This window comes from Dromaius novaehollandiae, chromosome 5 (assembly GCF_036370855.1).
Source record: "Dromaius novaehollandiae isolate bDroNov1 chromosome 5, bDroNov1.hap1, whole genome shotgun sequence".
NCBI classification, from domain to species: domain Eukaryota; kingdom Metazoa; phylum Chordata; class Aves; order Casuariiformes; family Dromaiidae; genus Dromaius; species Dromaius novaehollandiae.
Window position 1 is genome coordinate 4,755,649 of NC_088102.1, and position 10,684 is coordinate 4,766,332.

The following is a 10,684-nucleotide window of genomic DNA, read 5'->3' on the forward strand; positions in this document are numbered from 1 at the left end:
CACAAAATGCAGAACTCGATGCCAACCGGACATACCTAGATATAGCCTAATATTAGATTTCACAAAGGCCTTCATCCTGTCTGAACAAATATCCTCCATACAATATTAACCTTAAAATCTTTGCACAGTCTACGCTAACAGATGTTCATCCTCCTCGGCACAGCTCCGCAGCGTTTCCCAGGACGAAGCAAGCACTCGACATCCACGACTGTACCCACACTCCGATCAGCCGGGGACACAGGCATTGACAGGAAAACACACTGTTATTTTAGGAAGCTTTACATAAAACTCGGTTTTGAATTTAAAACCAGATCAGTCATTATTTGTCTCTACCGGAGACTTCATATAAGGTTTCTTCTTTCAGCTTTATTGTAATGCAAAGTTACTCATTTTTTGTTACAGCCAGAGACAAAGTCTGGCTTTTAATAGCTGAGAAAATTTGCTGGCAAATGATATATAATGTTGATTAACCAATAATATAGTTCAGGTTTGGTTGAACATGCAAGCAGCTGAAATAGGAAAGCAAGTTTTTTAACAATTTGTTATACACAGTAGCAAGAAAAACAGGAAGTAGGTGTTTATTAGCAGTTTCCAAATATACCAGCCAAAATAAAACTCCCCATGCAGTCTGAGGTATTCAAAATACAGCAACGACCAGAATTCCTAAGATTATAAAAGGGTAATTAATCACAAACAGTGTTCACAGACCAGTGATTTGGAAACTTCCTTTTTATTGAAGATCTGGATCAAGAGCAAACTTCAAAGCAAAACTAATTGATCTGAGATTCATTGCGTCTGGTCGATAAAGCAAAAAAATAAAATATCATTCTGACGAAGCCAATTCTACGGTTTACATTCATTATGCCGTGACAGCACATAACGCACATTAAAAAGCCATTTTTCAACGAATGCTGTAGTGCTGACCTATTTCAACATAAAAGCTATTCATACACGGTAGACTGTTGCTTCCTCATAATCAGTATATTGCACCCAAAAGCCAGCCGTGTTATTCCAGGCTTGTTTCTCAGGAATGCGAGCATATCTTGGAGACTGATTCATAAAAGGAAGAGAGCAGCCCACTTCTGGGACAGGCTCACATGCTTTCTTCAGAAGCAAAATTTCCGAATTTTGTTTGGACTCAATAAACCTGTTAACTCTACCGGAGCCAGACGAGCAACTTGCAATGAACAGCTCAGCCACTGAATTAATCTTTTTTCTCCTTTTTCTGAAATTGCCTGAAAACCAACAGTGTTTTTTTTACCTATTTGTTTGCTAAAGGTTGCATGCAAGCAAATTCCAGCCAGGGGATGACCCATGCACTGGCTGCCAGCCTGCTGCGCAAGATTTGCGATTTAACCTATGTAATTTGTCGTCTAATTTTTTGTCTTTTTTTCCCCTTGTTCTGCACTGAAGGATCCACCATCCTGCACATGATATGCTCATGAAGTCACAAATCATAGCCCACCTCTGGCTTGCTGAGCCTGTCACTTCCAAGGATATTTGCTCCGTGTTTCCCCCTCTCCGTGTCCCAGATGCACTGTCCAGGCCTCGGAGCTAGTGGGGACCAGGGAAGTCAACATCAACATCCCGTGCAGGATCCTGCCAGCACGTTTCAGGGCCAAAACCGAAGTGTTGAGGCAGGGTAGGAGAGAAGGCTCAAGGAAAACTCTTGGCTCTTTGCAGGTTAATTTTCGTGGGCGGCTGGCATGGAGGGGTATGGATTTTGGCAGAAGCACAGAGCAATTTTCTGTTTTTTTGCTGGGCACAAGCCATCCCAGGCTGAATGTGAGAAAGAAGGTCACTTGCACCAACCAGAGCTTTTCAAGATAGTCCATGCTTCATTCCTTCACCTCTTCTTTGTTTTTTTGCAAAGCCTGAGCAGACCCAGGCAAAAAGGTGGTGAAGTTATGCCCCCCATCAGCCCTCCCACCCTGTGGAAGGAGGGCGATGCAGGGTGGGGATACGGAGGGCACCCGCTAGATCCTGCTGGAGACTTGCACCTCGTCAGAGGTGCACATTGCCCCATGCCGAGAGCAGAAATTCCTGTTTCAGCTGCCCCCTCCGTCTGGAATTGGCCTCGGATGTCGCCTCCCAGCAGGGCTCCTTGGGGTGGGCACAGGGGAAGGGCTCTTGCGCTGTCACGAATGCAAAAATCTCAGCCGGGCTGTGGGCTGGAGAGTGCCTGCATAGCCCACCAAAACCTCCCAAAGCCAAGAGTTCCCACTTCAAACCCTGTCAAAACACAGACGGAGTCGGTGCATCCGATTTATTCTCAATGGATTTTGCAGACTTTAATTTTGCTTCGCTTCTTTCCTGGAAGCAAAGGCAGAAGTCTCCAAGCTGCCAGACTGCTAAAACCTCTGATAACGATTTGATCCACAGTGTAGGCTGTGATTTTTTTGCCTATTGTCTGCTGATGTCTTCACCTGTGTCATCCACTTTCAACAAGTAAGACTGTTGCTGTGAACAGGAAAGAGCGCTGTGAACAAAACCTTTTACAAGGGATTAAATTTCATCTAAAAGCATGTAATTCTACATAGCCAGAAGCAGTTTCTAATCTTCATATGTAGGAACTTACAAGGCAAGGAATTCAAAGCCATCGGATTAAATGAAAAATGTGAATGAAAAGCTACATGCTGATACTCAGCTGACCTAGGCGAGTTACTGTACATTTTTCAAAGTTTTAAATTACCACTAATGGAAAGCGTAGGGAGTGAGTGTGAAGTGTCTCTCTACATCATTACTTTAAAAAAGAAGGCCAAAACAATGAGTGAATATTTACAGAGGAGCCCACGATGCTTTCCAACACAGTTGGCCTCACTTTGCTCTTACTGTATAGATCAGCAGGTACCATCTGATCAGATTAAGACCAGCTGTTCCTTTCCAGTAAAGGAATTTCCCGAAAAGGTAAAATATAATTCAGGCTTAGAAACCTAGATACTTTGGAAGAATAAAACCTCTGCTTGTGACTGTAAAAAGTAGATAAAAAGACATTATAAAGCATTTAAGAGCTTTGGTTTCAATTATTTTATATTAAAGGATAGGTAAGCCTAAATTGCTCAGACTCTTTAAAAAAATAAAAAGGGATTGTAAATAAAATTGGAAACAGATATACAACAACCAAGTTCCCACAGGTGCGTTTGCTTACTGTGGAAATACCCGTGTGAATTTCCAGGCTCCCATCGTGTGAGGGGAGACAATAAATTCTGAAGTTACCCCTTTCGCGTTTGGACTTCACCGCGGAAGAAGCAGCCTCTTGTCTGAGCATCCCAGCGTCCCTCGGCGTGTCTCACACCAAAGCGGAGGTCTGTGCTGCCCGCCGGGGCTTACCGCGAGATCAAAGCTTTGGGCCACTCACAATAAAACAAGAGGGCGAAGCCCGAAGAATCAGAGAAACAAAGGGAAGGTTTAAGAGATAAGGATCAGCCTCAGATATGATATTTCATCCAGATCAGATCCGGCGCAGAAGTTCAATTCAAAGTTCATAAGACAAAAATACAAAGAGATCAGCTTTAAGGTTTTGTTGTTCTGTATCTCCCGATGTTCCCAGCGTTATTCCCATCTTCCAGGCCGCAAGGAGTTTCCCCCTTCGCTGGGTACAACCATATCATTTAGCTCATCTTTTCCTCAGGGCTTTGTATCCACTCAAATATGCATTTCGGGCCTTTCTAGTGTCTTCACTGAGCCCTAAACGACCCCTCCAGACGCATCTCACAAACACGGTGTGAAGCTGTGCTGTAACCAGCAAAACAGGGAACACACTCCCGTCCTTGGAAAAAGGGACTTCTGCACTCTGAAGCTCATTAGGAACAATGTGGATTAAAGACAAAACCCGATCCAAGGTGCTGAAATGTCCACACTTAAATCTTTTAAAGACAAGGGAAAATGTAAGGCAAAAATTCTCCATCTTTAGTTTTCTCCAAAGTGCCAAGCTCTTTTGAAAATCTGGCGCATGCTGTGTTAGCTTTTAAGGATCCTGATATAATTTTTCTTGGCTTACAATTCTTGGGAATTATTTGGCTGAAAAAGTCTGTTTATCAACAATTTAGAGACAGGAGGGTGAATGCTGGGGATGTCTGTGGGTGTTTCAAGGTGGGGAATGCAGCTGGGAACAGAAATACCATTACACCCTGGCAAGACAAGCACTTGGCATTGCCTCCCTTGGGAACACCTCCTCTAAAGGATGCAAAAATATTATTGCTGATTCTCAGTCAGCTCTAGCCAAGACTGTGGAGGTTACAAATGAACAGTTCTGTACTTCAAAAAGCCCTATAGCCTTTTTTATATTTATAAAAATATATAAAATACAGTGTATTCCTTATAGTGTTGCAGGCACTTACCTTTTTTAGCTCTGTTTTTGCTTCAGGCAGGTCCCTGCCTCCTTATAGCAGACAATGGCAGGTTGACCAAAGCACAGGCAGAGCCGTCTCATGTCCTGCAGACGGACGGATGGACGCTTCAGGCACGCAACTCTCCCGTGACTTCCACGAATGGGAGAGCAGAGCTCTGAACTGCCTTGCAGGAGATGAGGTTTCCACCTGAACTGAGCTCTAGCAAAGCCCAGTCTTGCAGCTTCACTCCCCTTTGTTCACTTCCATCACCTCCCTGCTCCGACGCAGTAACTCTGTTTCACAAATATTCCCGCTGAAAGCCCTGGGCTCCCTGCTGAACCCTGCTCTCCCAAGCAAGGATGGGCACCCACCCCATCTCTGGTGGAGAACAAGAAGGGTGGAATATCGATGTGAACCCATCGAGAAATAGCTAAGAGAATTGGATGCAGGAAGGGGGAATTTTCCTGAAGTTGGACAAAACTTAAATGGTTGGATAATAAAGATGTAAGTGGAAAAACAGCAGTCTAAGCCTGAGGTGGAAGGGAAACCTTCCTGTGCTGAACATGGTCTGAGCCCCTGCTCAGGCTGACAGGAGCCCTTCCCTCTGCAAAGACCATAGCAGCAATCTCACTGCTGAAGCCTTCTTCATCTCACTGCACTGACCTGTCTCCAGAAAGGGACATTCCTTATGTAAGTTCCAATAACTCTTCTTTTAGGCTGCTCTTCCCAAGGGTAGAACATGCCTCAAGGATTTCACCAGATGGTGGATCTTCACAGGCTGAAGAGACATCCAAATTTGGTGTAAAGCAGCACAGACACGACTGGTGTCCGAAGAGACACCAAGGAGCCAGTCTTTGAGATGACCCTTGATGCCGCTGTGGGAACACACTTGCAATGGGAGAGGAAACAATCTTCCAACAGGAAAGAGGAAGGAGGAAAAAGAGCCAAAAAAGAAACCATAAGAGGCAAAAGCAGGTCTTATTTCTCTGCTGCACAGAAGCACACACTGGACTTGGAGAGCCTTGGTCACCGTGGCCCAGAAGGGCGCAAGACCACCGCTCATCTGTTGCGTGCTGTGTTCAAGAGAAAATGACTTACTTTTTCTAACAGTCATCTTTAGAAAAACAGAATGTAGTAGGGATACACCAAAATGCAGCAATATTTAATAGAATACCTACAAGCCATCACCAGGAATCCATTATTTTCATCTTGTTGCAAACCTACCATGGAGAAATACAAATGAGTCAGGGAAAGACCGCAAGAGCGATGAGCACCCCTCTCCATGCCCCGTGTGGCACGGCAGTCGTCGCCTCTCCGGGTTTGTTGGGAGGGCTGTATAGCACCTCGTTGTTCTGCCAGTTGGCTCCACAGCTTGGGAAAGGGTATTTTCAAAACTGCAAAGAAAAAAGAAACAATTCTTAAATCTGATGAGTGCTGTAGGCTTGTAATTAAAGCCAATTAAATATATGCTACAGCCAGAGTAAATGTGTTAGGACACAAAACAGCATCCATTCACTTATGGAGATGTTTTTTTGAACCAAAAGGTGAAAATGCATCAGCAGGCCTTGATTCATCCGAAGCAGGCTGCAGCCTTGCAGTGAAGGTCACCCTCATGGCACCCAGCAAAAGATCCATTTTCCAAACCAGCGGGGTCACCCAATGCTTCCCAGGCACGAGGGTGGATCGGGAGGGAGCCAGCTGCCCTCTTCCCACTGGGTTCCCACCAGAGAGGACTCTGGGCCCGTGGCTCCTGCTCCCCCCAAACGGGCCGGATTGCGCTCATGGAGAGAACATGCCAAATGAGGAAAACCACGTGGCTACTCCAGTACTCTCTGTTTTGAAAGCAACTTGCAAACTAATCACACACAATCCCCTGGCACGCAAAAGCCCCTGAGAATTAAAGACAGATTGAAACATGAATGCTCACCGCACCGCTGTTTATCCGATGCAGCACAAGCACGTCAGCTCCAGAGGTTTTATTTTGGCCATAGGGAACAATGGCTTCCTGTCAACACCACGTACAAATCGACCTACTGCAGTTTTTTTCATCTTGCCTCCAGAGATCACACACCTTCTGAAGTTTCTTTGCATGTTGTCTCATCAGGTGCTTTCACAACAGCCGCGCCGCAGATGCGTTAGCCAGCAACAGTCGAGCATAATTCCAGGCACATAAATCTTCCAGCAATTACACGGCCTCATTCAACCTCCCCGTGAGATAAAACGACCACTGCATCACGGCGTCAGGATGATTTTTTTTGCTTTCCAACAAACCAAGCCTGCAAAATGACAAGCGCAACGTGCTGGTCACTGATGCTGCTCCCACGTAGCCATGCCCGGGGTGTTGCAGGGATTTCAGTCCGTACAGGTGACGAGGAGGTGCTCGAATGGATTAAATGGGGAGAGGACAAGGCTGGGGTGCAGGGGGGCTCCATGCCAGGCACTCGGACCTCAGATTCTCCAGCCATTCGCTCAGAGCCAAACGGGAACCTGTGACCGTCTGGAGAAAGGCTCCCGCTGAGCTCGGCCGGGTTCGTGTCGAGCGCCGCACTCAAGCTCGAGCTGCAAGCATTTCCCGGTGGAAATGGCCCAGCGTATTTCTGGTTGCATGTCTGCTTGCTCCTTTTGCATGAGTAAGATGCAGGAGAGGGAAAATATGTTTTTTTTTCCATGGGGAAACCGGCAGGAGGGATGGACAGATGGACCCTGTAGGGGAGCAGGACGCCCCATGGCCCCGGAGGGAACTGGGACCACAGCCGGCACTGGGCACAACATGGGCACACGGCTGAAATTCAGTAAATCACCTCATTGCCACCATAAGACAACAGAATAAAACCCTTAAGAGGAGACCTATACCAGAAGCAGAAATAACCAGCACATCAACATACCAATTACAATGACTATTATTATCCATCACTATAATTAATCAGGGCAATTCTTAAGTGGCAGATCCTACTGCAGGACAAAGGAGGGAAAAAAAGAGAAGATGAAAGAAATAAATGCTCACATTTGCTTGTGTATTAACTAGTCTTAAAGCTTTGATCTGAGGAAAATGCCAAAAGGAGAAACTCAAATGTCTGTTTCTACCGAGGGTCTTGTCACAGTGATATCACCCTTGCTGAGTTTTAAAAAAAGCCTCAAAGCATCAGGTAGGCTTGAGCATAAGTCAGAATTTCTGTCCTCTGGACAATTCTGATATTGTGCCATCTGTTTAGATGTTTGGTTAAAATTTTAAAAGGTTAAAATAATGCAAAAAAATGTAGAGTGAGAAGTTGGGGAAATTTTTGTATGAGTGTCCACACTTTCAAATGAAGATAAAATTTTTAATTTTGACATGCAACAACATAGGCTTTCAGGAATTTTGAAAGACATAGCAATGTTTCTTACACTTTTCTTTGAAAAACTCAATTTTTTTCCAGAGAAAATGCTAATCACAAAAACTGCAATTGGATCTATTCAACCATGATTTGGGTCCCGTATAATCAAAGACGAAACAGTTTCCTTGTCCACAGTCCCATGGGGTTCACAGAAGCAACGGAAGCAGCATTTGTAGCTACATATTTGTAGATCCTAAGCGATTTCAACCTTTTACGGCCCAACGATACCAAACTAGTCCATCTATTCTTTTTTTTTTTTCTCAAAGAAAACATTTTAAGCATCACTTTCTCTGGAAAATAACTTTAGACACTTGTTCCTTTCTATTCGTCATTCTTTGGGGAGGGATGGGAGAAATCGAGGTCATCATGAGAAGGGGAGGAAACGCGGTGTGTTGGGAGCACAACGCCGTCTGCGTCGCAGGGTTGCAGCCAGATGAGCACAGCCAAGGGGCAGCATCTTTCCCAAGCCATCTTCACGCAAACGCGTTTTGACTCACTGCAAATTCCCACTGCTGGTTGCCCCATAAGTCTGGAACGTGCGAAGGAGCCAAACTGCCAGATTTTGCTGCCTGATACCTTCTTCCCTTGCCAAGCACTATAAAAATGAAGTAATGGGTACCCTGCGTTTGCTGTGCGAGGCTCTCAGACTTTCCTCTCTCCCCATCAGTGATGGAAAGTTGTTTGAAATCGACAGGCAAATCGCTTCCTTTTGAAAGCCCTTCCTTCTCCAAACACATTACTGCGCTACTGGAAAGCGTTCAATTTACCTCAAGTTAAGTCATCTGAGCCCGCTTTTGCAGTTGGAGGAGGCTGCATGGTGGGCTGGCTTCAGAGAACGGTTGTGCATGAACCTCCCCAGGGGAAGCAGACGCCGAGGACACACTGCTGTCTAGCTGGTTTTATGGCCCACGACTCGACAGCAGGCACCATTTCTAGAAGAAACAGGCCTGATTTGGCCATCAAGGCCAAATGATCAAGGACAGTCAAGGGCAGCATCAAGAACAGTGTCGGGTGAGGGCTCCCATAACTGAAGCAAGTCCTTTTGTTCTCAGTATGAAGTTATTCAAACTGGTATTAAATTATTGGCATTCTGCAGAAAAGCTGAAGTATCTTTCCAGACAGATGTTTGCAGCATGCGTGCATGTGCTTGTGCTCACTTATCCGACGCATGAAAATACGCCCAAGACAAGATGCTCAGCAGAGGCAATATACTACAATCTAAATAGCAGCCTTAATTACCAGCTCACCTGTCCCCAAAGCAAGACATTTCCAGCAATTTCTTGCCTGTGTAATACAGCAATGTTCATTGAATAAATAAACAGGAAACCCTTAGATCTGATGATGTTGCCTAAGAAAAGGACAAAAGCAAAAATTCCACTTATTGGAGCATCCTTCCCAAATTTGCTTCCCACACAACCTTTTGGGAGATCACGTCTGCATCAGTTTCTTCAATTACTGCGTCTATCACTGGGGCAATTCTTCAAGCGACCTCCCCTGGGTCCCATAGCAGAGAGCTCTGGGGGTGGGAGGAAAGGGGGTGTAATAACTCAGATCTTGATTTGTTGAGCAAACGCAAGGCAGCGAGCAGTGAGATTTCAGCTTGTGGCACGATTTAACTGGTTTTCCTGGAAAGACGGTTGCTTGTACTTTCATCCTACTCCTTCCTTCTAAATGCAATGTGATCGCATCTCTGCCCAGGCAGGGTCCTAGCACCAGGCTGTACAGCACATAAGTCCTTAAAATGTGATATTCTCAAGTCTGAAATGGCAAGAGCAGGATTAGCACCATGGGGACCGGCACTCCAGGCCAGAAAGGCTTTGTGTTACTTCTTGAACGGCTGGGAATGGTCAGCGTGACGTTAGTCTCCTTCAGAAGGTCTCTCAGGTCAACACAGGAGAGGACTTTGGCTATTTGGTGCCTTCTATAAAAATGTCATTTCCTGGCATCTTGTGATTATTTGGAATTTCCAGCTTTTTGTAATGAGAAAGTCATTTTGCTTTTTTATTTAACTCCTGTCATTTGGAGGAAAAAAAAAGTAAGTGCAACCAGACAAGCATCCTACAGACACAGAAGCTGGAAGCCGACAAATAAAAAAACAAACTCCACATTTGTTATTTCCTAAAAGCTCATGTTTTTTAAACCTACCTCATGTTTTTAAAGGCCTGATTTCAAAAGCTTCTAATTGTCCATATTGGCCACTTTTTATTTTTCACAGCATCTCAAACACTTCTTCCTTTTCCTGCATGTTGGCAGCGTAGGTGGGCAACACCAGCATCGTCAGATCAAATTCACACAAGGGAAATCTGAGGCCTCACCTGCTGCCGTCCCAGGCGGATGGTGAAGTGGCTGGTAGGGGTGTCCCACCCCTCTGGTGACCCATCATGGCTGGGGATGCCACATTGGAGGAGACCACTTCCGTCCCTAGCATCAGCCTTCCCCAGCTGACAAAAACCTCCACCCTGAACCCAAGGGGGAGGAAATGACAAAGGAGAGAAAAATCAGTCAGCAGCTATAAACTGACTTTTGAGAGCTGCACGAGGGCTTTTGCTGGTAAGCAGCGCAGCCTGCAAGACCCTACCAAGCTCTGCTTCCAAGGCATCTGCATTTACAGCCCCGATATCTGGAGCTTTAGCAAAGCAACAAGTTCTGCTTTCTCCTCAGCCTGAGGCTCCAGACTGTCCCACTGGTCCTCCCACAGCACTTAACCCACTAACAGAGATGATAGGAAAACACCCAGCAGGGCACCTTTTCCCCCTTTTTCCATCAGTGTTTCAACGACACTGACATTTTCACTATAAAAACCTCCACCTTCACAAAAATATCCCTCTGCAACTCCAAAGGCACAATGAAAAGCGGTGGAAGAGGCAACGGTGCATGTAAAAGCTGGATGCAGAGGAGGAAAGCTCTGCTGCGCTGCTCCATGCCAAGGGGTGAGCACTGCAGCAGGCCAGGTTGCATGTGCTGGGGAACCTGCCAAAA